Source organism: Alligator sinensis, unplaced genomic scaffold, assembly GCF_000455745.1.
Source record: "Alligator sinensis unplaced genomic scaffold, ASM45574v1 scaffold774_1, whole genome shotgun sequence".
NCBI classification, from domain to species: domain Eukaryota; kingdom Metazoa; phylum Chordata; order Crocodylia; family Alligatoridae; genus Alligator; species Alligator sinensis.
In genome coordinates this window covers 597,469-619,527 of record NW_005842768.1, presented here as the reverse complement: position 1 = coordinate 619,527, position 22,059 = coordinate 597,469, and the positions used below count along the sequence as shown (strand labels likewise).

Below are 22,059 nucleotides of genomic sequence, written 5' to 3'. Positions count from 1 at the left end.
TGTATTCAACCTCTCTGTGCTTCAAAATGGGGGAGAGGGTGTTTTAACTAAAGCTTGTCAAATGAGCTTAAGTTGAAGCATCCCTGCTGCTATTTTGAAGCATGGGATGCTGAATACATGAGAGACTGAGGGCACTTTAATTAGAGTGGTTCTTGAGAGCTGCTCTAAATAAAGTGGCTCCCTCACCTTCTGCACACACACTCTGGAGTGTGTGTAAAGATACTCTGAGGGTGCCGGTAAGTTGGTTAGGTGTCACATAGTCTGACACCTAACACTTGGCTGTGTCATGACCCAAAAGGCATGATTGTGTGTGTGCTTCGGCACCAGAATTATCCCCGTCAAGTTGCAGAGCATTGCACGGGAGAGTTTCCTGTAGCAAGAGGAAACCCCGGTGCAGGGACCAGTTTCCCGCCTTTTCTGCAGCTTCTTTTGCAGAGTGCATTGCTCATGTTGCAAGAGGAATGCACGGTGCAAAAGAGTTCCCGCCACCGGTATGCAGACTTGTTCCCCGTGATTGGCTAGTGCTAAATTATTCACATGTGGCGGCTAGCGATTGGCCTGTTAGCTGTATAAAAGGCTTGAGCAGTTTCCGCCCAAGCTGAAGAGGACTCCACATCCATCTCGTGGGGACTCTGGGTACACGGCAGGGTGGTGGAAACCCTGTGTGAGATCCAGAGGAGCGTGGCGGCCTGATCCACCGCCCACCTCTTCCCATCTTCGAACGCAACTTTTATAAGACGTATTTACGATTTCTATTTTGGTGGCTCGTTCACCCAGAGCATCCGGAGCTCTGCACCATGGAGCCTAGCAAACTCCACAAGACCGTCTGTGTTGTTTGTCTGTAACTGCAACTTAATCAAGCTTTCCAGCCTGCACCACTGCCATCTCGGTCTAAGTAAACAATCTTTTAAACTACCGCTACGCGTCCGTGCCTAATTCCAGCTCGAAGGCCTTCCCTCTCCGACCCGGCGTGCCCGGGCTGCTGGCCACAGCCCGCGTGCAGCGCGAAAAGGGCTCGGGTCGCTCCCGGCCCGCACAGGCTGAACCATGTCTTGGGCATGCTTTCATCAAAACAGATACACCACACAAATAAAAATCCTTTGGATGGACAGAAAGTAACCAAAATGCAGGTATAAAGTTATACTTTGCCAATGAGCAATTTGAACCACACTTTCTAACCATGGCCACAAACAAGAAATATTAAACAAAGTACAGCAGATGGTGTTTACTGCCTTATGCATTGTTAAGCATCACATCCAAGGGCATATCTGCAGGCCTGGCATTAGTAGGTTCTTAAAGCAGATAGCTACACATTTTTCTATCAATTCCACCAGTAATTATTCCTGAACTATATGTTTAAATCTAAAGATTTCAAGTTTTTCATTCAGACAGGACAGCTCACTCTCTCATATGCTATTAAAGCATGCTGAAAACCCAGTCGACAGTAAGTCTAAGTCACATTTTCTTTTCTCATACTGGATTTTCCCCGCCCTTCACGATAACAGGCAAGTGCACCATTCTGATCCTGCAAGCTTCCTACTAAATAAAAACAAAGACTTTGAACAGATAGCTTCCACATGAACATTTGGTTTGGCAATAAAAACCTACAGCCAGGACACAGAGTACAGAGTCAGACATTTTAAACCAGATCCTAAGATCTTTCTTAGCCCATCAAAGTTTTGTAAGGGAACTGAAAATAGAACAGAAAACATCATCATGCCATGATATACATCTATGGTGTGCCCACACCTTGAATATGGTGGAGAGTTCTGGTCTCCACATGTCAAAAAAGATGCAGTGGAATTAGAAAAGGACAGAGAAAGGCAACAAAGATAAGCATGATTGTGGAGCAGCTGCTGTACCAGGGGAAACAAAAGAAGGTAGGACTCTTCAGTTTGGAACAAAGAAAATTGAGGTGGGATATGACAGAGGTATCCAAACTCATTAAAAATGTGGATAAAGTGAAAAAAGAACTGAGTCACCGAGTCCCAGAATACTATAACCATGTGGCATCTAGTGAAATTAACAAGAGAAAGTACTTTTCTATGCAGAGCATAGTTAATTTGTGGAACTCGTTGCCACAGGCTGTAGAGGAAACAATACAATTGGCTTTAAAAAAAGGATGAGACAAATTAATAGATTAGATCTATATCTATATAGATCTATCTAGATTTATAGAGCTATATATATATCTAGATTTATCGATCTACTCATATAGGTTTAGATATAGATATAGATATAGAATGTGTCCACAACCACAAAACCCTCTAACAACTCTCCTACCACAACTGAGATAACAAACAATAATAAAACATTAGATTGGACACTTCCCGGGGGGACAACCACACATTGGACTACTTCATTGACTGTTTCAGGAAGAAAGCTAACAGTTAAATTCTTAAGAAAAGCCAGGACCACAGCAACTTCTCTCCCTCAGAGAGAAAAGTCACACAGCCCATAAGAACCAACAATGAAATAGTAATCAAACAGGTGGACAAAGGTGGAGCTATAGGGCATGTGTAGATGAAATGAGAGCCATGTGTGCATGACACTTTAAAGCAGGTTGAATGCTTTTGCACCACTTTAATGGTGTTGGTGTTTGCACGCATCGGTGGCATATTGCACATTAATTCCAGCTGCTGGAGTACATTCGGCGGCATAATGCACCTTAAATGACTTAGGGACGCAGCAAACTAAAACACCTCTGAGGAGTTTCTTCCACCTAAGAAAACAAAGCGGTGAACCTAATCTTCCCCCTCCCTCCTCCCACCCCGGAGCCAACCTGCCTGCATGAGCTGCATGGGGACCCAGTTCTTCCCTCCATGGCTGTAGTGGCCCGCCTGTGGGTGGGTGCCTCCTGCCCCCCCTTTCCCTCCCCCCTGCAGCCCAGGGTCTGCTCTGCCTGCTGGCAGCTCACCCTCCCCTCCCCACCACCCAAGAGTCAGTTAAGACACAGGTGTACATGACACAGGGGTTTACTTTGCCCTAAATTGAAGTGATGTTTTTAAAAACCCACTGTTTCAATTTAGGGCCCCCGTTTCATCTAGACATGCCCATAGTTATCCTCAACCATCCAGAGACATCAGTGAAGCCAAAAGAAAACTCTCTGATACCTGGGGGGGACACCACACCAGAATTCATTCTGAAACTGGAAAAATATAATCAAATCCTTTGCAAGGTAGTTTCAGGAAAAATCTACTTCCACTTATCCCCCACACATGCTCAGGAAATGTCTATATGCTTCACAAACAAGATGATCTTGGCAGACAGATTATATCCACATGAAGAATTATTTGGATTCATAGAAACTATCCTGAAACCATTTATCACTCAAAGAGCAAGTTTTGTACAAGACACCACAGACTTCCTCAACAGAATCCAGAACATCAATCACCTCTCTGAGAGGCCATACTTGAAACCATAGATGCCACCAGTCTGTATACTAACATCCCACACTATGCAGGAACAGTTGTCAGCTTGAAATACCTACAAGAACACAATGCACTTAGATTTGCAACAACATGTTGCACAAATCACCCACTTCATCCTCAGTAAAATTCTTGAAGACTGCACCATCCAAACTTTACCATACCTGCATTACAGAGATGATGCACCGACTTACTCACTTTTACCACAGATTTAACAGCTCTCACCCCTTGATTAACTTTCTATATACTACAATCCACATGTGGGATGCCACCCTAGAAACCTCCATACACAAAAAACCATGGACCACGAAACCTACGTGCACGAAACCAGCAATCATTCCAAGCAAACTAAAAACACCTGTAATTTGTGATCAGGCCCTTGGATACCACTGTATCTGCTCAGAGGAGAACACTTGTGATATTCACCTGGCCAGCCTAAAATCTTCCTTCCTACAACAAGGACACTCCAGTCCCCTGTGATCACACACATTTGGTCGTCGCCTATCACTCCACACTGGAACCGGTCAGAAAAATGATCACACAACTACAGCCTATACTCAACAAAGATCAGACCTTGCAAGAAATATTCTCAGCCCCTCTGCTCCTGGCTTTCAAACACCCCCCTAACCTTGCTCAACTCATCATCAGAACCAAACACACCACTGCCAAACAGACATCAAGTGGAACACAGTCTTGCCTTAGGAAATGCTTAACCTGATAGCACATCTCTGCTTCTACACCCCTAAAACAAAACTATCAGAATCCATGGTTATTACACATGGCTTTTTCAAAATGTGATATTATATTTACCTGAATCCAACATGAAGTTATTTTTTTTCCCCCCATTCAACACTGGAGGGGAGGGAAACCATCATCCTAGATTTGAGTACAAGGGCAGGGGGAGGGAGGTGAGAGTAGTGCCTTCAGCTTTGACTCTGATCCTGAGCCCAGGGTCAGAGTTAGAGCAGCAGCCACCTCCTCCCTGCAGCCTCCCCACTGCTGCCAACACTTACCTTTCCATCACAGCTCTAGCTCCAGATGTGGCCCCACCCTGGCCCAGGCAGGTACCACAGAGCATGAAGCACATGCTGCCTCTAGCCCTGGACCCCGAGCCATGCAGCAGTGGTTATGGAACCAGCTCTGGCCAGGGCTATGATGGGAAGGTGAATGGCAATGACAGGGGTAGAGGGAGGTAGCAGAGGGCAAAGGACGGGAAGCAGTACTGGGGGCAGGCAGCAGGAAAGGCAAAGTAGGGCAGGAAAGCACCATGGGGCTGGTATGGGGGGGGGTCACAGTAGGAGGGGGGGCAAGTGGTGGTGCAGAGACAGGTACCAAGTGAATGTGGGTACAATGGGGAAGGCAGGTGGTGGGGCAAAGTGCAGGGGAGGTCCAGGCAGTGAAGGGGGACAGGTGGCAGAGAGGCAGGAGCCAGGGGGTACAGGCATTGTGGGGGGCACAGCAGGCAGGCACTGTGGGAGGCAAGCAGCTGAGAGGTACAAGTGGTGGAGGAGACAGGTGGCAAAGTGCTGGGGTCATACCACTCAACTCCCCTGCACTTGTCCTCCTGTTGGTGTTTTCCCTGCTGAAGCGGTAGTGAAAAGACAAATTTAAGACAATCCACCAAAATTAGGTTCTATATGCAACTCTTCTTCTGAGCACCTGTCAGCAGCAACAAGGGCCAGGTTCAATTTTGCAGTACTAAATATTAAGGCTGTGCGAAGCTTTGGTCGCTGATTTGATTCGGAGGAGATTCAGCCTGATTTGGTGGCTGAATCTCCAAATCTGAATTAAATCAGGACACCCATTAATCTCTCCGAGTCAAATTGTAAGCCCCCAATTCAATTCAGAGAGATTCGGAGAGACTCAATGATTTGGCCAGAGACACAGCTTTATATAAGTGAACCAGAAGTATTTCTGGTCCACTTCCGCGTCCACCGTGGAGCACGCGGGGGACCCCTCCTCACTCCCTGGCTTAGCAACTGGTACCTCCTGGGTCTGGAGGGGCACCCAGGGTCCCCCCACACCTGGTTGCTGAGCCGGGGGGATGTGGGGGGTCCCCTGCAGTGGATCCCCTGCACTCCTGTGGGGTGCTCCATCCACCCCACCATCTCAGCGGTCACAAGCCACACCTGGTACCTTGAGGTACGTAGAAAAAACATATAAAATTGTGTCTGTGGCCACATTGCTGATTCTCCAAATCAGAATCAAATCTTCAGATTCATATTTGGCTGAATTGAATCAGGACAGTGATCCAAATCAGCAAATCAACTCACTGTGCGCTGAATCGGGCCAAATCCAAATCGAATACTGCCCGCTTTGTACACCCCTACTAAATATGTTTTACCTTGGCTTGAGCCCCCACCCAGTCTACCTGGGAAACACTAAATGAATTACTAGGGTGTCCAATAATATCAACAACACTTTTTTCACAAGTAGTATAGACACACATTCCAAATTTATTACAAAGAATAAAGAAAAACCAAAAGTAAACACTAACTATAATTTTACAACACTATACAAAAAACTGCAAAACAAACTCTATAGGTGGCACGCTCTTGGGGAGGCTTTACCCATACCCAGGCAGTCTGGGACTTTGGACTCCTCAAAGGGTAGTTTTGGGGGCCTGCCCCTATACCTGCCCTTCAGCAAAGGTCTGGAGGGGGGAAGGGGCATACCAAAGAGTCCTATGAGCTGCTTATAGGACCACTGTACCACAGGGAGCTGCTAGAGAGCATAGGTATTGCACAGGCCCCCTCGTTCCTCCCTGCAAAATTGTAGTGCTGATCTTCAGATCCACATGATGGCTTTGATGGATTAATTGTCCTGTGGGGCCAGGCCAACTCTCAGGATCTCAATGTTGTGCTGTTAGATGGGAGGGTGTGACACAATTGCACATATACAAACACAGAAATCAATTAGGTGCACACACACTACCACCTCAGGCACATACACATCCAAACCAGCCTAGGCACATGCATACCTATCACCAATTCCAGCACATACACACTACACACACCAAAAAATAGACAACAATCAGTTGTCAATACCCACACACTCAGTACACATACAGGGATCACTAATTTGTATATTACACACACGATGACATTATATATATATATATATATATATATTCACCAGTTCACACACAAACCACCTACCTACACATACACACAGGTGAGTTCCTAACATGGATGGAACAGTATGTACGTGTGTGTTTGGGGTACTTGGGATACCTGGGAGAAGGCTAAGGTGAGAGAGAAAGTGTAAGGAGTGAAAGTTGCCAGAACCAGGATTAGACCTGGTAGACTAGAGAGAAGCTGGCTGAGGAACTGAGGCTTGGGGTTAATTAAAGTCAAGTGGCCCCCGTGTTACTCAAGGTCACTGGAGCAAAGGGAAAAAGCCTGGCGGCAAGGAGGAGACAGCCATGAAAGAAAGAGAGGCAGAAAGCTGGGAGCTTGGGGGTGGAAATTGAGGCAGACAGCTGGGAGATCAGGGGGAAGATAAGTGGTGGCAAAGAGGAAACAGTCAGGAAACAGACAAAAACCCAACTCAGGGTTTCAGAACAACAGGTTTATTAAACAGACAACACACTACACAGCCCCATGAAGTTATTAGTTCCCCCACACACAATCACAATGGCAGCAGGAGAAAGAGACTCAGTGGAAGGGCTGGAGTCCAGGTAGGGAAGAGAAGCAGAGTCCAAGTCCTTGGTTGAAGGGAGGGTGGGGGTGATAGCTACCTATCCAGGCTAAGGGGTCTTTGTCCAGTAGGTGTTGTCCAGAGGGGCGTTGCCAGCATGGCCTCTGGGTGGATAGGTGGTGTGGCATGGTGCTGGTCCAGATGGAGAGGGCGTCCCAAGGAGTCAGTCTTCACTACCCCTTTTTATGGTGCAGACTACCTCTGATCTCCTATGGGGAGGGCCTGTCCAGGCAAGGTCAGTCCTGTTCCAGGGGGTTCCAGGTGTTCCTACTGAGCACGTGCAGCCTTGGCACAATGGTGGGTTGCTTCATCATTTGTTTCTTGAATGCTGAGGGTGGTTCCAGTGACTGGGTCATTGGTCCAGGTATTGGTTTTGATGGTTTGGTCATACAGAGGGAGCTAGTTTTAGACCTACTGCCATTGTCTCTCAAGTACCCTCATTCATCCCCATTCATTCAGGAACCAAGTTACATAGGTGGGGTAGGTGTGAGTCATAGGTTACACAACAGGGCATGGGGACAAGATGGAGACTTGACAAACAAAATGGAAACTTGCCATGACTTATGCTAACTTATATATGTAGGCCTAAATAATACAGTACCAGTAAAACAGTTATATAGAGCAGTAAAAATCAATATAAACATAATAATTATACAATATAAAGAAGGAGAAAAAACAAAACAAATACAACTTGCTACCAAAATAAAATGCTGGAGCTTATCCTATGTCTTAGCTCACTTATACTTATCTATAGGGAACAGAGAGGGAAAGAAAAAGTCAGAAATGGTTGGGGAAGGGGAGGGAATGCATTTTTAAATTAAAAAACAAAACAAAACTGGGGGTTTTGCTACAGTTTAACTGCAGTTTTTGTCAGGATATCGCCCCCCCAAAGTTTTCAATACTGATCCCAGCTCTGCTGCCGCATGAAGCTGCAAGAGAACTCAAAGAAAGCCAGCCAAACAACAAAAGATGCTGAACTGCAACCAGTACCAACCACACTGCTTGGTCAGGACACAAAGATATGCCAGGCCTAAAATTGGGCACAGACATGCAGCAAACATACAATGGGGCTCAGCAATACAGTTATGCTGAGACAACAGCTGTAAAAGAATAGAAGGGGGACTCAAACCTCAATAAAAGGGGGACTCAAACCGCTCCTGCACCAGGGCCTGAACATACAACAAAAGAGCACCAGGCCTATTTGGCTGCAGCCTGGACATATACTCTCACTTACATGGCTACGCTGATATCCAACAGCTATGAGACAACTAAAGGGGGGCCAGGCCTATCTTGGCTTGGGCCTGAACTACAACTAGCACCCAACCACACTGCTTGGTTGGGGCATAAACTATGAAAGGAACAAAAGGGTTAGGGACAGAAGTTACACATAAACTGGTTTAAGTCATTAGAATCTGGTTTAAACCTGTAACAGAACAGAAGTTCAGAGTATATAAACCAGTTTTAAAATGGCTGAAAGTGATTTAAGGTAAGCTTGGTTATCTGTAGTATCAGACTTCACTGATTTAGGTCAAACCGGTTTATGAAACTTCTGTCCCAGACCCCTTCCTATTTTAAGTTAAATCAAAGTCTCCAAACATGATTTCTAGCCCTGTCCTCGGCTGGGATGTGCTGTCTGCTCCAGCAAAAAAGGATTGGGGGGAAGTGGGAGGCAGGGACTGCCCCTCCCTGGGCAAATCTTATCTGGGGTATGGAGCCAGGGAGTGGAGTTAAACTTCCCCTTCTCCAGATTAAACCCCCCTTCCCTTGAGTACGGAGCTGCCTTGCCTTGCTAAAATTACTGAAAGTTACTGCTGGCTGCAACTGTGGACTACTAATCCCAGAGGCACCAGGAAAAAGGAAGGGGAAGTGATGACCAACCCTGGAGAGTCCTGCTTATGTGATTTTGGATTGCAAATCCCAGAGACCTCAAGGGCAGCAGGAAGAGTAAATGGACACATAGCCCATGCTAGCTACGTGTCAGAGAGCCCCCCCCACCGGCTTCTGGCCTGAGCCACTGCAGGCACGTGGCTGCATTTCCTGAATCAAAAGTGAATGTGTGTCAAGGTTGTTTCTCAGTTTAATCGCTGCAGTTTAGACAAACCTGCAAAGAATGAATTGATTCAGCCTCAGGCTTTTTGACTGTGTGTACTTAACTAAGAAGGCCAAGGTCTATTTTATTGGGCCTGGAGTGGGCACCCAAAAGCCGGCCAGGCCTGGACAAATGACAAGAAGTGCGAGGGCTTCACTCTGGCCAAAATCTGCCAGCCAACAAATGGCTGGTATGGCTGTGCAAAGCTTTGGGTTCTGATTTGATTTGGAGGAGATTCGGCCCAATTTGGTGGCCAAATCTCCAAATTTGAACCAAATCAGGGGACCAATAAAAAGGTCTGAATTGATTCAAAGCTCTCTGAATCTTCAGAAAAGATTTGGAGAGCTTCAAAGATTCGGGCAGTCCCTGCCTGCTGCAGCAGAGACCTGCAGCCAGATTCTGAGCTGGTAAGTAGGTGCAGGGGAGAAGGGCTGGACAAGGAGGGAGGGAACCATGGGGGGACCCCTGCCAGGCCCCATCCCCTGTCTGCTCTCCCAGCCTCCCAACCTCCACCCAATCCCCCAGCCCCACCACAGCTGCCCTGCCTCCCCCAGCTCCCAGTGCTTTAAAAAAAAAGCCTCAACTTACTGGGTGCTGCCTGGTGGGGAGGCGATCCCCATTGCCTCCCACTGCATGGGGGGCTCTTCCACTAGCTCCCTGACCCTCCCCTCACTCCCCCAGCCCTCTCATGGCTGCCCCACCTGGCCCAGCTCTGGCCATTTAAAAAAAAAGAAAAGAAAAAACCCAGGACTCCCCACTCCTGCAGTGGCCTCAGAGTTTTGGGGGATTTGTGGCAGAGCTCTGCACATCGTGTGGGGCAGCAGGAGCTACCAATTGGCCAGGCCCCAGAAGCTCCTGAGAGCAAGTAGCCGTGAGCTACTTGCCAGGGCAGCTTTTTGTACTGATAGGGACAGGACAGGGCAGTTTTTTATGCTGCTGGGGGCAGCATAGGTTCTGGCCCTGGGATGTAGCTCCCCCTGGTTGCAGAACCAGGAGGTCAGGCAGGGTTATTTTGCCCCAAGTGGCACAATTTGCTCCACAATGAAGTTTATATCTGAGCATGTGCGTTGAGGCAAATAACCCCAGCTCAAATTTGCACCACTTGTATTTGAGCTGCCGCAAGCACATGTGCTTGTATGTGTGAACGCGCTCAATGAGGGGTAGGAGGTGGTCCTCTCCAGTCCTAGAGGAGGCACAATATACAACAATTATGTCACACAGAAAACATGATCATGCTTTTCTTTTGCTGTTTGTCTGTTATCCCTGGGAGTTTCTCTTCCCCCTCTTATAAATGTTTTTTATTATGCTGTGCTTGTTTTTTACTTCTCAGACCTGAAGAAGAATGTTTTGCATTTGAAAGCTTCTCTAACTCCATCCCAACTATATAGTTGCTCCAATAAAAGATATCACCCTCAGAAATCCTTGCCTCCCCTCAGAATGAAAGCATATGTAACAAGAGAATTACATCTCCCAGGCTTCCTTTTGCAAAATACACTTCTGTATATATCAAAAATTTCAGTCAAATTTTCCAGGTTTTGACTACTTTAAGCTTCCTGAGTTTTCTTCCTTCACCTTTCACTTTAGAATGAGAGGGTTCAAAAGACCCAGGCAGGAGTTAGAATTAATGGAGTGGGAGACTATGAAAGACCATATAATCTTGTCAGTCTGACTCATGCAGTTCTCAGCAGTCCAGTATACCACACCATTATTGCTTGCAGGATACAGCATGTTCAGAGATACAAAGGAGATGTCTTCACATACCCTACATCCCCCTCAATTTCTTAGGTATTGGATGACAATTTGCACAGCACAGCAAAATATAACAGCAGATCTTTCTAACCTGCCTGGCACTAAAAGACTCCTGATGACTGATTTTTTTTGCATTCAATAACACTGCTTAAATTTTGTTATTTTACCACTTGTGGGCAAGCATAACATACAATATGAGACATGTAATTACCAGTGTTGCACAAAACATCAGAAGTATTTTTTCATACCCTCTCATACCCATACTGTCATTGGGGTCATGCTGGTGTGTCTTACCCAAAAGTTCAATGTAAACTCAGTTGAAACCACGCTGAATCCACACAAAAGAGCAAATGCTGTTTGGAATATTTAGACAAATTGGACTGGAGTTTGAGACTTTTTAAAGAGCTCTGAAACCAGGTGAATTTTTCACTCAGCATTTATTTAAAAGGAAAAAAAAAACATATTGATTTCATGTCTTCCTTTTTGCTGAAGACTTCAAAATACCCAGAGAAACTAATAACTTGCTTTAGTCTATAGGTGCATTCATGGACAATTCAATCAAAAGTGCTGTTAGTCCAGAAGAAAGTTTGACAGATCTGTGGATTTGGCATTCATTATTACTTTATTAATATTTGATTATTTTCATATTGGAAAATGATCATTATTGCAAGAGCACATGTTTGAAACAGTGCAGATACTTTCCATTTCTGTCACATTAAAGCTGTTCCTCAGATCAACAAAAGCCATGACATTTTTACTTAAGGCAGAATTTGCATGCTTTGTGTGCCCCAATCTCCTAGCATAAGGATATTGCTAAAGTTAGAGCAGCAGTAGAGCAAAGAAAACAGGTTCATCTTTTGTGTATTAATATATTCAGTTTATGCAACAATCATAGTAAGTACATACACATGTTCAGAGGACCCAATCTATGATCATGCCGCTTGCTTTAAGCTTGTGATCATAGATCAGGTCCTGTTTGTCCAGATATTTGCCAGTGATTTCTATGAGTCACCATGAGTAAGACCTGCCAAGTTTCAAGAAGATTGGTGCAGGGGTTTGGGGGAAACTGCACCCCAAATTCTTGAAAGCAAAAGTCATGTCACATGTATATGTTATACCACAGCAGGGTGAAAACTGCAGGGGTGGTCACCCTTGCTGAGGTCATGAAGTCTGCCAAGTTTCAAGGAGATAGGTGCAGGGGGAGTCTGGCTTCTGGGGCCCTGCACCAGGCTGCTAACAGGAAAAACTTGTGACATAGATGACCTTGTGTATGTTAAGGCACAGTGGGGTGAAAACTGCAGGCCTGCTAGCCCCTGCTAAGGCCACAAAGCCTGCCAGCTGTTAAGGAGATAGGTGTAGGGGGCTTCTGGGGTCCCTTACCCCTAGCTGCTGACAGGCAGAACTCATGACATGCTTTTTTGTGCAACTGACTGTCTGTGTCTTGGGGCAGTTGATTGTCTGTATTGATTATTTCCTCTCCTTAATTTGTGGTTTTGTAGGTGTTAATCCTTGCTCATTAATTCATTACATTAGCTAGCTACTGTGTATTGATCTGTTTCCTGAGTGAATGGTGATTGATTGGTAACACAGTAGCTTGGCAGCCAGGCCTGCAGTATTTCCCCTCCTCACCCCTCAGTGCCCCAGGACAGACATTGTTGCACAAGCACGCATGTCACGAGTTTTGCCTGTCAGCAGCTAGAGGTGCAGGGCCCCAGAACCCAGAACCCCTGCACCTATCTCATTAAAAGCTGACAGGCTTCATGGCCTCAGCAGGGGTTACCATCCCTGCAGCTTTCACCCTGCTGCGCCTTAACACACACAGTATCACCCATGTCATGAGTTTTGCTTGTCCACAGCTTGAGGTGCCATTCCCCCCATACCCCTGCACTGATCTTCTTGAAACTTGGCAGACTTTGTGGCCTCTGCAGGGGCTATCACACCTGCAGTTTTGACCTCACTGTGGCTTAACACATACACATGACATGAGTTTTGCTTTCAAGAATTTGGGGTACAGTTTCCCCCCAACTCCTGCACCTATCTCCTTGAAACCTATCAGGCTTTGTGGCCTCACCAGGGGCTAGCATTTCTGCCCACTGTGACTTAACACACACACACGTGACATGCATTCTGCTTTCAGGAATTTGAGGTGCAGTTTCCCCCTACATCTATCACCTTGAACCTTGGTGTGAATTATGCTCTCAGCAGGGGCTACCATATCTGCAAGTTTCATCCAAATCAGCCATCAGACAACAAAGTTATAGATATTTCATTGATTCCCTGTTATACTCTATGACCGAATCGGCTCTGAATCTTTTCCAAAGTGATTCGGAAGCTCCAAATCTATTCAGAAAGCCTAAAGCTTCCAGTGATTCAATTCATATTTGTAGATTCATCCTATGAATCATCTCCAAATCTGAATCACGATCTGAAGCTTTGCACAGCCCTACTTCGTCCTACGCTGGCTCTGCCCCTTTAGCCCCCACCTTCACCCAGCTTTGTTGATGTCTCTGGGTGGGAGTGCAGAGTAGGCAGGGGAGGGAGTTCCCTCTTATGGAATTCCAGCCCCACTGGAATTGGGAGGCAGGTAAATTGTAGTCCCCTCCAAGGTGAGGGGCTTCAATCAACTGCCCCTTCCCCCTCCAGCTGGGGACTTGGACTGGGGTGAGTCAAGGTTCCTGCTGGGACCAAAGCCAGAGGGTCCCAGCTAGATGGTCTCTCTACTTGGCTCAGGGTCAGACTGATTGCCATCTTTATTGTTAGGGAGAAATTTTAGTCCATGGTCTGGTTGGTATGCACTGTGGGGGGTTTTGCCTTCCTCTGTAGCAGGGGGTTTGGCTTTCAACCCAGGATCTCTTGAGAATATATTGACAGCATTCCATGGAAGAAGGACATTGGATGCCATGGTCCCCTGCTTCTCCTGTGGCAGATGAGGGTGTTCACAGAAATCATAGCAATTATGTGCTGGAAGGGACCTCAAAAGATCATTGAGTCCAACCCTCTGCTCTGGGCAAGAATACTGCTGAGATCAAAGGGTCCAGTCTCCTCCTGAAGACTTCCAAGGTTGGGGACTACATCACCTCCCTGGGAAGTCTATTCCAGATTCTGGTCACCGTTACCATGAAGAAGTTCTTACTTACATCCAATCTGAAACCATTTTCTAATAGTTTATGGCTATTGCTCCTTGTCCTCCCCTGAGTGTTAGGTCTGTGTTGTGTCAGGGTTGACAGTAGACTTATGTAGAGTATGATTATGGTTTGTATGGGACAGTTGGATAGGGATGATTGTGCCTCAGGCAAGGGGGTTTGACTAGATGACCTCTGGAGGTCCCTTCCAGCCCTGCGTCTCTATGATCATCTGATTCTCCAAGCAGAGTCAAATCAGATAATGAATTATCTAAAAGGACTTAGGATGTTTTTGGGTTAGGTGAAAAGTAATTTCAAATGTCATGGGCATTATTAGTATTTATCTGCTCATACTGCTTTATTTTACAGAGGCACCATGCATTTTGAAATCCCAAGCTCTGCCTATTTTAGAACTAGAACCATCAGTATGGATGATGATGATGATTATTCTAGTGGAATGAAAACAGCAGTCTGATAGATCTGAGGCAGGGGAGGGGAGGGCAAAAAAAGGAGATGAACATTTCATTTGTGCTACAATGATAGTAGGACAGCTAATTTTCCAGTGCTGTGGCACTTTGCTGATTTAAACTAATGGGACTGCGTGACTGCCACAACAGTGTGATGATGCCACATGGTAAAGAGAATGTGCTTTAGCAAAGAGGCATGAGACTTATGAGATCTTTGTTCTATTAAAGTATCTGCCACTTACCAGCTATATGAATTTGTCAAGTCTGTTCACTTTGTGCCTTTTTTCCTAGTCCATTCCCTAATCCAGTCTTTTTACCTAGTACATTTATATAGATTGTAAGCTCTCTGCTATCAAGGACTGTTTCTCACTATGTGCTTGCACAGTGCATGGCACCCATCTTGATCTTGATGGGTACCTGTAGATGCTACCTTAATGCAAGTTGCTAATGCTGCTGCTTCTCTTTCCTTCCTTCTTTTGCCTTCTTAGGTTTTCATAGATTTCATAGGCATTAGGGCTAGAAGGGACCTCGGAAGTTCATCAAATCCAGCCCCCCGCCCCAAAGGTAGGAAGTCAGCAGGGATCATAGGATCCCAGCAAGATAAACAGTAGTTTTAGGCTTTTACTTATGGTTTTCTTTGCAACATGACTTTATTATTTTTACTTATATATGAGCTCTTATAGTAGGCCATTTCAGGCTTATACTAAATAGTTTTGAAAAAAAAAACACGTTTATTATTATCTTAAATATAATTTTTTACTGACTCAGAAACAACTTTTGGTCAGTTATTTGCTTGTCTGTTTTGCGAGCAGCCATTTTGCCTTCACTGTGGGTCTCATGGTACTTTGGGAATTAACAAGATGGTGCTGAAACACTTTAAGTTTTGTTTGAAATAGATGGCTCTTTGGTTCTAAAGTCCTTTTTGCTGGCTAGAAGTTTTTAGCACAAAGAAACTGTTAAATGTGCAATAAATACCTCTGTTGCAATTATATTATAGTTATAAAAAGAGATAAGCAAATGCAGTGTAATTATATAAAAAAAAAAAAACAGGACTTAGCAAAACCTACTTACATAAAATAATTCACTCTGCCTGCCTCTTATAACTTATAGAAAATGTAGGGCCCACTTACTATCCTTGGTTTTCAGTTGGAAAATCTTAGTTGTTTTATTTCCTTGCAGTCATTTGTTTACTTCCAATTTACAGCAAAGGCCAGGGGCTTTAATCCCCAAATGATGATTGGGTTATGACATGCTTACCTAAAACACAAACAAGAAGTGCAGGATGTGTTACAAAGGTACCAGTTTTCACAAGACATGCATTCTAATATTGTGGGCCCAAGGGTATGAGATAAACCTTAGATGAACACTTGTATTGTGAGATGTTTAATTGCACTGGACTGAAATTCTGTAAACCTTTCTGACTGTGCCAGTCACCAGGAATAACACATCAAACATCATAGCAAAAAACCTAATCCCTAATTTACATAACTTGCTAAATGTATATTACAATGCTTTATTAGAAATACTTGTCCTTATTTCCCAAAGCATTTCATGGGGGGTGCTTAAGGGGAAGAAAAAAAATTAAGAAAGTAAATAGTATTCATTAAAAAGAAATCAAATTGGCAACAAATTAATGCAGTGCCTGAAACTATAAACAGAGAAATTTATATCAGCATCTGATACAGCAGCAGGGTTCAGATGGAAAAATAAAAAGACATGATTGAAAACAAAAAGTTTCTCTGTAAAGCATTCTCCTCCTAGTTTACTGAGAATAAAGCAGGGGGCTAGGACAGGTCAAGACTAGCCCTTTTGGACTGACGCTTTCAAAATTGTCTTCAGGATCAGGACATGGACAGGCATCCACAGATTCACACTGGGTATGTCTACACATGCATTTCCTATGGCACCAGTTTACTTGTGAGTAAATAACTCACAGTAAATGGTGACAGGCAGGCATCTTACATGTGCAGGGAAGTAAGTTCAGATCTGCCACTGCTCCCATTTCTGGGGGGCCATGCAATGGGTCACTGCCACCACCAGGGGGACCTCTCGGCTCCAGCTGGAGCTGCCAGCAGCTGCAGCCCTCTTCAAAAGGCAGACCCGCTCACTTCTCTCTGGCCAGTCCCCCCTGGCCAGAAACAGCATGCCCAGCATAGGGACAACATGTGGCAGCACTCTTCTCACTGCCTGTCTCCTTGTGCTATGGCTGCTCCAGCCAGTGCCCCTGGCAGCGATGACCAGCACCGTGGGCTCCTACTGGCCACTACATTGGGTGGGGTGGCCCACTGTGCTGACTAACACCTGGCCCATGGTTGTGTTACCCCACCCAGCTCCCCCACGCAGTGACCACGTCATCCCAGGGCTGCCACCACGCACCTGCCACCTCCATCCCGTCCACCCAGCTAGACCCCAGCAGAGATGCTACTGACAGGCTCCAGGATACCACTGCTAGGGTCACTGTCACCCTCCTGGGCTTCCAGCCCCATCACCTCTGGGCTCACCGGGCCAACCAGGACTAGTGGCAGCATGTTATCCAGTACATCTGAGACAATGAGCAGTGAGTGGAGGCCTTCCACATGACCTGGGCCACCTTCCAGGTCTTCTGGAGCAGCTCTGGCCACACTTGGAGTGGCAGGATAGTGGCATGTGACCAGCTTTCTTCACAGACACCCATCTGGCCCTTGCCCTGCTCAAGCTGGCCATGACTGTCAGCCTATGGTACATCAACCACCTATTTGGTGTAGGCAAGGCCACCACCAGGGAGGCCATCTTGGAGGTATGTGGTACCTTCCAGGACTGTGCTCCATATGCAGAACCCCCTGGAGGTGGTGGCAGTATTCCATGCTCTGGGATTCCCCCAGTACATCAGGGCCCTGGGAACCCACATCCTCATCACCTGCGTGCCCCATGGAGACTGCCCCTACTACTGCCAGAGAACTTTCACTCCATGGTGCTCCAGGCCACTGTGGACCACCAAGGTGCCTTCACACATGAGCCCCAGGTGGGCAGGCAGCACCCATGACACCAATGTATTCCAGAATACTGGCCCGCTGAGCCAGATGGAGAGTGTGGCCTCTCCCTCACGTGCAACTGCAGGCCCTGTAGAGCCATGAGACAGAAGCTGTTTGTAAGAATTTGCAACATTTCAGAGATAAGGTGCTCTGTACCAGGGCCTGTGTGCTGCCCAGATAGGGGTAGGGTGTGCAAAGGTAGTCAGGGATCAGGGTAAGTTGTCTGGGCAGGCCTGGGCCAAGGCAGGTGCGGGCCCAGGCAAGTGCTAGCTGAGCCTTCTGTTCCTGCTCACTCTCCTGTGGCTGGTAAGCTGCTGGGTGCTGGCTGCAGGCAGCCTGCCTCCCCCCCACCCCCATCCTGTTCCCAGGCTGGGACAGGCCAGGGTCCTGGTAGTACCTGCTGCCATGGCTCCAGACCTGGTTTTTCCCATTCTGCTCCTGCAGGCCTGCAGGGGGCATCTTTGGGGAGGTGCCCCAGGTCCAGCTTCCCACCATGCTGCCACCACACCCAGAGTGTGTCCCTGCTGTGTGTACCTTAGGCAGCGTGAGAGGAGCTGTTTGCACAGACTGAGTGGTACCCAACACACTATGCCCTGCTGCTGCTGATCCTCATGGTTCCTCAGGTGCACCTGCATACGTGTTATGGGATCCTGAGCTACAACAGCATTGGGGGGGGGGGGCAGGAAGGACTGGGCTGCCCCATAACCTCTACTACCACCTGGAGGGCTAAATGTGGCTGTGCTCTATTTCTCTGCCCCCAGCAGTCAAGGAGGACATTGCTGCTAGCTTCAATGCGTTCCCCAGCATGTGAGACACCCATGCTTACCTAGCTGTAGGTGCACAGGCTGCTAAATAGTTTTGCACTGTCTGTCACCTCCCTGTGCACTGTTGGGGGTGGAACCCAGGGCCAGGGGAGTGTGGGTGGGCCAGGAAGTAGAGGGGCAGGGTGGGGAAGCCAGTGCAGGCCTTACCACATGGGTGGGACTGGTGTGGCTGCTGGCTCTGCACAGTCATGGCGTTTGGCCATAACATGCAGCTCCAGTCAGTGTCCTCAAACATCAGGGCACAGTGGGTCAGTGCCTGGATGGCCTCCCCTCCCACCCCTGAGAGGAGCTGGTGCTGCTTGCAGCCAGTGGTGTCATGGCCAGCCACACCTCATGGTGGGGGCTGGGGACATGGTACTGGCCCGGGCTCCCCAAGCTGCTGGTGGAGGGTGCAATTGGTGAGCTTGGCAGGAAAGGCTGCTGGAAGCCTGAGGGGCCCTGCCCTGGTGATGTGTCACTGGGGATGCTAGGCTGGGGTGGGGGCTTGGTCAGGCCACCCATGCTGCTATAGACAGCATGGCTGCAGCCTGGTTCCCAAGGTGCAAGGATGTCCATCAGTTGCTGCATAAAACACATGGACTTGTGGGTACTTGTAATAGTAAGGGATTTGCTTAATGCTCATAGTAAGAGTTTTGTAAGCTGACTCCATAGTATGCCAGTATTATAGTACGTAGCTTCGTGCTCTGTGAGTGTGACTGAACCATGAACCTAGATAGTAGAATGCTGTAATACAGTGGAATGTGGTAAACACCAGGTGTGCTGAATCATGACTCATCCCCAAATTCTTAGCTTGAGATAACCAAATCTTTAGTTTGAGATAACATTATGTACTCCAGACTATATAAGCTGTACATTCTTAAATTACAGGAAGTTTCTCAACTCTGACAAGAATCCTGACTTGTGCAGAGCCTGGCACAGGTTATCGCATCCCCAGGATCAGGACACTCCAGGGCCAGGTAAACTATGCGGGGTGACGGCTGCTGCCTAGAGCCAATATGAAGTGATCATCCTCTCTGCTCTGTCCTGTTGCCTGCCTCTGCACGAGTATCCTTAAATAAAAGCTTCGCAAGGGTGAGAACAACTGTAAGCATGGGGAATCCTCTGAACCCAGTAGTTCATTCTAAGACAGTACTCCTCAACCAACGATTACAGTTAGTGATGGCAACCTCCTCTGCCCACAATGCCTTGACCTTTATTTGGCACTACTATGCTGACCAGTCATGCCCATGCTTCTTCATCTGGCTTGGAAGCCCCTCATAGACATCAGCATTGGAGTGCCCACCCCACTCAAACTGGTGCTATACTCTGCCTTACTCCATAGCACCACGAGGTTGCTAGTCTCCTTCTGTGACCAACTGGGGCTCTGGGTTGTGAGCATGGGAGTGGGAATGGCTGCAAAGAAGGAGGACACCATTTTGGGTCCTGCACCAGCTCTGTGGGCTCCTGCATGCTGTCCCTGTGCTGCCAGGATGGACAGCTGCCTGCAGCACCCAGCAGAGGGGTCTGGCATGGGACTGTGTGACAGGGAGCCTTCCTGGGGCTAGATCTTGAGTTAACCCATCCACCTGCCTAGGGCAGTGCACCCTGATTCACCTGCCATGAATTGAATGTTTCTCTGATATATTAAGTGGGAGACTGTCCATTTACTACCCTGATGACAGGGGGCACTATTCACAGCTCTGTACCTACCCTACAGCATGGCCCATGCCACACAGGTTGTATCCAGATTATTATTACTCCCCAGCTTTAAGCCAGGACAGACTCAGTACACTGCTGGGCCTCTTTCACACACACACACTGCCCTCTCATAGGGGCCTCTTGCACTGCTTTCTTGAGCAAACCCACTCAGCCATCAGGTTTCACTACTTCCACTCTGGGCCAGCACATGTAGCAACTTTTATTTGCTTGAGCTTCCCTACTCTACATGGCCTTGTCCTTGTGCCAAACATTGGGCTGACTCTGCCCCTAGCCCCTCACCAGGCAACAAAATTCTTGTCTCACTCATGTGGCTGGCCCATATACTCCCCTTCAAGCCACCCTTCACAGCCCTACTCAGTATGCCTATGGTGTAGCCCTTTGAAATGACCTCAGCAGCCTTATTCTGCACCTCACACACACAGAGTCCTCTGAGTGCCTCTTTGCACCCTACTCTGTGCAGACCTACCCATCTTTCACCAGGAGGGTAACTGGTCTGATATTTCTTGGGGCTGTCCCACCACAGACAGTCCTGCCAGACCCTCCCTCCCCCAACAGGGTGCAGTTTTATGTCATACCCAGGACCAGGAGCCTCCAGCCATCCCCACAGCTCCTGCCTTTACCTCCAAGTTCCAGTAGCAGTAGCTCAACCAGCTGATGTTACTCCCTCAGTTGCTAGCAGCAGACTGCTGCCCAAGCCTGCGTGTGCTGGGTCCTAAAATGGCCACCCTAATCAAGCACCTGCCATCTGCTTGCCTCCAGCCCTTAGAGTGGCAGGCAGCAAAGGTGCCCTGCCACAGACTAGCAGCTGTGATCTCAGGGCAGGCTGCTGGTGATTGGCTCTGGGCAGGTGGAACTGGCCCCAGCAGGCAGAAGCTGCCTGCAGCTGTGCCTGGGGGCTGACAGGCCAGGACAACATAGGTCTGGCCATGGGTGACTGGTGCTGCCTTAGTCAGAGTGGGCATGTGCCCCGCACAGTGAACAGTCAGTGACCAGGGAGGAGTCCCCCTCATAGCCGATTGTGAGGCTGTCAATCACTGTAGTCACTTCCGGAAGTGGCTGCGGCCACTTCGGCACTTCCAGTCCCTGGCTGGCATTTGCAGGGGAAGCACTGGCACTCCCACTTGCCCCCCTTGCCCATTGTCTAAGTGGTGAGTTTAACTGGTTAGGGGGTGCACATGCACCCCCTTGCACCTCCTCCATGTCACCACTGGGCCTGGCAGGTGAGTTGCAAAACAGGGCCAGGCACCAGCACCAGGGTGCAGGCAGGCTGGGGCAACTGGCCTGCAACCTTCCCTGGGGTGCACAGATGCCTGGAGTGGCCTCAGGCCCCTCCTTGTATCCCTCAGGGCTCAAAACGCCTGCAGACTTCTAAAGCCTGAGGTAGGAGCTGCCATAGGGGCAGCCCAGCCCTGGAGCAGGAGAGGCTTCCAGCCCAGAGCCCTTGCTCCTGGGTCGTATTTACATGTGTGTAATTATGCAGTAACTAATCATGTGTAAATTTGCTGCCTGTACTTTCAGGTACCAAATTTAATCACAATTATACATTTTTACTGTGCAGTAAACTACACTACTGTGCAGTTTCATGGTAGGTAGGGTTGGAAGTGACCTGAGCACATCATCAAGTCTGATCCCCTGCCATAGGCAGGAAAAAATGCTGAGGTCAAACAACCCCAGCTAGGTGATTGTCTAGGCTCCTTTTGAAGACCCCCAGGGTAGGAGCCAGCACCACTTCCTTTGGAAGTTGGTTCCAGATCCTAGCCACCCTAACTGTGAAGTAGTGCCTCCTGATATCTAGCCTGAATCTACTCTTGGTCAATTTATGGCCGTTATTCCTCATTACTCTTTGTAGTGCACGGGGGAACAGGGAGTTTCCAACAGCCTGCTGGTCCCCCTTGGCCAGTTTGTAAATGGCCACTAGATCCCCTCTCAGCCTTCTCTTGTGGAGGCTGAACAAGTTCAGGTCCCATAGCCT

The 22,059-nt window shown here is 47.7% G+C and overlaps 1 long non-coding RNA gene across 1 annotated transcript in view; it reads right to left on the bottom strand.

Annotated features, from left to right (window-relative positions):
* The window catches only part of LOC102375009, a 90,368-nt gene extending 69,613 nt beyond the window's left edge, over positions 1–20,755 (bottom strand). Inside the window, exon 1 of the long non-coding RNA XR_325071.2 lies at positions 20,708–20,755. This is a non-coding gene — a long non-coding RNA (uncharacterized LOC102375009). The remainder of the gene's footprint in view (positions 1–20,707) is intronic.
* Between the last annotated feature and the right edge of the window lie 1,304 nt (positions 20,756–22,059).